Source organism: Hordeum vulgare, chromosome 6H (assembly GCF_904849725.1).
Source record: "Hordeum vulgare subsp. vulgare chromosome 6H, MorexV3_pseudomolecules_assembly, whole genome shotgun sequence".
NCBI classification, from domain to species: domain Eukaryota; kingdom Viridiplantae; phylum Streptophyta; class Magnoliopsida; order Poales; family Poaceae; genus Hordeum; species Hordeum vulgare.
The window spans coordinates 493,178,122-493,183,670 of NC_058523.1; the positions used below are offsets into that span (position 1 = coordinate 493,178,122).

Genomic DNA, 5,549 nt, shown 5'->3' on the forward strand with positions numbered 1-5,549 from the left:
TCCAATATGCACCAATGATCCGCCTTTTGAATCTAATGGTTATAGACGAAAAAATCATAGGGCGTCCGAAGATTTGGGTCTAAATTTTGAAGATTTAAGTACCAAGCAGCCGACCAATGAGAAGAGAGGAACCACCTTCACGCGAATCACCAAGTTGGAGACGATATGAGCCATCCATCACGCACCCATCCAATTGTGGATCTTATGCTGAAAAACCAAAAGCCTAACCCACCTACCTAGGCTTTCGTCCTCCAGATCCGATCGAGGCTGCCTACCCACCATTGTGGTCTCTATCACTCCTCACATCTGGCATGCCCCGCCTCCGTCTCCCACCAATCACCGCCGCCCCCACTCAACCATCGCTGCCTCCTCACCACGTCCACCCAGAGGAGGCAGTGCGGGGCACATCTCGCTTGTCCACCCACATCTCGCTCGCTTGCTCGCTCCCACCGTCATTCCGATGAGGTAAATATCTCTCTCCCCCCTTTGGTGCCGCCGCGGCTCGAGCGAGTACCACGGGGGCCTTGAGGCAGGTGGTGGCGGTGATGTTGCTGGTGGCGAGCGTGCTGGTGGCAGGCGTAGCGGCGCACTCGTTGGGCACGTCAGAGTGCGCGTCCAAGCTAGTGGGTTGTGCCGGCTCTCTAAACGGCACGTACGCGCAGATGCCGACGGAGACCTGCTACAGCCTGCTCAGGGAAGCCGTCAAGAACGGGCGGGCGGGCCTCTATTGTCTACGCCTCGTCCGAGATCTTCAAGGCCTTCAACTTTCAACGACACCGACGCGCTCCGCCTCTCCAAGCGCTGCGGCGTCATCGAGGACATCAGCAGCTGCCCCAGTAATTCACGCGTCCCCCTCCCTGTCCTTATTTCTAGGATTTTTTACCGCATGGACCAGCAAAATCTAGATGTGAAATATTGGACCAGATGGCTTGCAATGAATAGCATAGAGGCATCACTAGTTCTAGATGCCTTCATCTTCCCCACTCCAGATGCGCTTCCTCTGTTTCTTGATCTCACTGTTTCTTTGTATCACTCTGATTTAGGTCGTGGAGCTCACCGGCATCGCCGCACGGGACAACAAGAGGGCCCGGATCACACCACACCAAATCCAGCTCGCGGTGCGCAATGACTACGAGCTGGCCCAGGTGCTGGAGTCCGTCTTCATCTCCGGCAGCGGGGTGCGGCCCGACATCGACACCGAGCTCCTCTACAACATGGTCAAGGCCAAGCGCTCTGCCTAGATTAGATTAGTGTCCCATATCCGGCGGTGGGGTGCTGCCCAGCATCCACATGGCACTCCTTCCTAACAAGGCCAATGGGTCTGGCTCCCAGGAATTTTAGGTTAGATTAGTGTCCGTGTGATGTGAATGTTTTGGTTTGCCGTGCCAACGATGTTGGTGGCGGATCTGGTTGGTTCTAGATTAGATTGGTGTCTGTGTGATGTGAATGTTTTGGTTTCCTGTGACATCGATGTTGGTGGTGGATCTGGTTGGAATAGATTGCAGCTTGCAAACTTATTCTTGTTATTTCCTCTGATTATGGAATGCTAATATGTGTCAAACCCTGATATGATATATTGGATGTATGAGATGATCATGTTGTAATAATTAAATATCGACTTGCACGTTGATGCTACGGCAACCGGCAGGAGCCATAGGATTGTCTTTAAACTAACGTTTGTGCTTGCAGATACTTTTACTATATTGCTAGGTTGTAGCTTTGGTAGTAATAGCATAGATAGCACAACAACATCGATGGCGGCACAATGATGGAGATCATGTCGATGGTTTGGTGATGGAGATCAAGAAGCACAAGTCATGGCCATATCATGTCACTTATCATTTGCATGTGATGTTAATCCTTTTGTGCACCTTATTTTTCTTAGAACGTCGGTACCATTATAAGCTGATCCCTCACTAAAATTTCAAGATAAAATTATGTTCTCCCCAACTGTGCACTGTTGCAACAGTTCTTCGTTTCGAGACACCACGTGATGATCGGGTGTGATAGACTCAACGTTCACATACAACGGGTACAAAACAGTTGCACACGTGGAACACTCCGGTTAAACTTGACGAGCCTAGCATGTACAAAAATAGCCTCGAAATACAAGAGACCGAAAGTTAGAGCATGAATCATATAGTTGATATGATCCACATGGAGATGTTCACCATTGAAAGTATACTCAACTCACATGATGATCGGACTGGAGTTAATGGATTTGGATCATGCGCCACACATATGACTAGAGGGATGTCTATTTGAGTGGGAGTTATTAAGTAATATGATTAATTGAACTCATTATCATGAACATAGTCAAAAGGTCTTTGCAAATTATGTTGTAGCTTGCATTGTCGCTCTACTGTTTTAGATATGTTCCTAGAGAAAATTTAGTTGAAAGTTGATAGTAGCAATTATGCGAACTGGGTCCATAAACCGAGAATTGTGCTCAGTGCTGCGTAGAAGTCTTATGTCCTTAATGGACCACTCGGTGTGCTGAACCTCAAGCATCGTTTGTGGATGTTGCGAACGTGTGACATACACGTTTTTGATAACTACGTGGCATTTCAGTGCGTAATGCTAAACACTTAGAATTGAGGTGCCGAAGACGTTTTGAAACGTCACAGAACATATTAGATGTTCCTAGAGATGAAATTGGGATTTCATGCTCGTGCCCATGTTGAGGGGATGAGACCTCCAACAAGATTCTTTGTGTACAAAGTAAGGGAGAAAAGCTCAATCTTTGAGCATGTGCTCAGATTGTCTGAGTGCTACAATCTCTTGAATCGAGTGGGAGTTGATCTTCCACATAAGATAGTGATGGTTCTCCAATGACACTGCCATCAAGCTACTAGAGCTTCGTGATGAACTATAACATATCAAGGATATATATGATGATCCTTGAGCTATTCGCGATGTTTGACACCGCGAAAGTAGAAATCAAGTAGGAGCATCAATTGTCGATGGTTAGTAAAACCACTAGTTTCAAGAAGGGCAAGGGCAAGAAGGGATACTTCATGAAACGGTAAACCAGTTGCGACTCTAGTGAAGAAACCCAAGGTTGAACCCAAACCCGAGACTAAGTGCTTCTGTAATGAGGGGAACGGTCAATGAAGGGGAACTACCCTAGATACTTGGTAGATGAGAAGGCTGGCAAAGTCAACAAAAGTATATTGGATATACATTATATTGATGTGTACTTTACTACTGCTCCTAGTAGCACCAGGGTCTAAGATACTGGTTCGGTTGCTAAGTCTTAGTAACTCGAAATGAAAGCTACGGAATAAACGAAGACTAGCTAAAGGCGAGGTGACGGTATGTGTTGGAAGTGTTGCCGAGGTTGATGTAATCAAACATTGCACGCTCCCTCTACCATCGGGATTAGTGTTAAACCCAAATAATTAGATTGTGTTTATAGAAATAAAATTATTCTTTTAAAGAGAATAATGGTTACTCTGTTTGTTTGAATAATACCTTCAATGGTCTTGCACCTAAAATGAATGGTTTATTGAATCTCGATCATAGTAATACACATGTTCATAATATTGATGCCAAAAGATATAAAGTAGTAATGATAGTACCACTTACTTGTGGCACTGCCACTGGAGTCATATTGGTATAAACGCATGAAGAAACTCCATGCAGATGGATCATTTGGACTCACTTGATTTTTTGAGTCACTTGAGACATGCAAATCATACCACATGGGCAAGATGACTGAAGGCCTCGTTGTCCAGTGAGATGGAACAAGAAAATAACTTGTTGGAAGTAATACATTTTGATGTGTAAAGTCCAATGAGTGTTGAGGCACACCGTGGATATCGTTATGTTCTTACTTCACAAATGATTTGAGTAGATACTAGTATATTTACTTGATGAAACACAAGTCTGAATTATTGAAAGGTTCAAGTAATTTCAGAGTGAAGTTGAAGATCATCGTGATAAGACGAGATAATGTCTATGATATGATCATAGAGATGAATATCTAAGTTGCGAGTTTGGTACACAATTAAGACATTGTGGAAAGTGTTTCACAACTAATGCCACTTGGAACACCATGGTGTGATGGTGTGTGTGAATGTCATAGCCACGCCCTATTTGATATGGTGGATGCTATGATGTTTCTTATCGAATTACCCCTATCGTTTTCGGGATAGGCATTAGACACAACCGCATTCACTTTAATTAGGGCACCACGTATTTCTGTTGAGATGACACCGTATGAATTATGGTTTGGAGAAACATAAGTTGTCGTTTCTTCAAAATTTGGGGCTGCGACGCTTATGTGAAAAAGTTTCAGCCTCATAAGCTCGAACCCAAAGCGAAGAAATGCATCTTCATAGGACACCCAAAACAGTTGGGTATACCTCCTATCTCAGATCCGGAAGCAAAGTGTTTGTTTCTAGAAACGGGTCCTTTCTCGAGGAACAGTTTCTATCGAAAGAATTGAGTGGTAGGATGGTGGAAACTTGATGAGGTTATTGAACCGCCACTTCAACCAGAGTGTAGCAGGGCGCAGGAAGTTGTTCCTGTGGCGCCTATACCAATTGAAGTGGAGTTAATGATAGTGATCATGAAGCTTCGGATCAAGTTACTACAAAACTCGTAGGCTGATAGGGTCACGTACTACTCCAGAATAGTACGGTAACCCTATCTTGGCAGTTATGTTGTTAGACAACAATGAACCTACAAGCTGTGCAGAAGCGATGGTGGGCCCGGATTGTGACAAATGGGTGGGGGCCTTGAAATCCAAGAGAGTATTCATGTATGAAAACAAAGTGTGGACTTTGGAATAACTACTTGATGGTCATAAGATTGTTAAGTACAGATGGATCTTTAAGAGGAAGACACACGATGATGGTGAAAAGTCACAATTAAGAAAGCTCGACTTGTCACAACGATGTTTTTGACAAATGCAAAGAGTTGACTATGATGAGACTTTGTCACTCGTAGCGATGCTAAAAGTTTGTTGGAATCATGTTAGCAGTTGCTGCATTATTTATGAAATCTTGCAGATAGGATGTCAAAACATTGTTTCCTCGACGGTTTCCTTGTGGAAAAGTTGTATGTGATACAACCAGAAGGTTTTGTTGATCCTAAGGATGCTAACAAGTATTCAAGATCGAGCGATCCTTCTATGATCTGGAGCAAGCATCTCGGAGTTAGAATATACGCTTTGATGAGATCATCAAAGTTTTTGGGATTATACAAGGTTTATGAGAAACTTGTATTTCCAAAGAAGTGAGTGGGAGCACTATAGAATTTCTGATGAGTATATGTGGTAGACATATTGTTGATCGGAAATAATGTAGAATTTGTGGAAAGCATAAAGGGTTGTTTGAAAGGTGTTTTTCAAAGGAAAACCTGGATTAAGCTACTTGAACATTGAGCATCAAGATAGATCAATACGCTTAATAGAACTTTCAAAGAAATGCATGCCTTGACAAGTTTTGAAGTAGTTCAAAATAGATCAGCGAAGAAGGAGTTCTTGGCTGTTTGGTAAGGTGTGATTTTGAGTAAGACTCAAAAGCCTGACCACGGCAGAAGAA

At 43.7% G+C, this 5,549-nt stretch overlaps 1 pseudogene; it reads left to right on the forward strand.

Moving 5' to 3' along the window:
* Positions 1–311: 311 nt before the first annotated feature.
* LOC123405665 lies at positions 312–1,241 on the forward strand (annotated as a pseudogene).
* Positions 1,242–5,549: the final 4,308 nt, after the last annotated feature.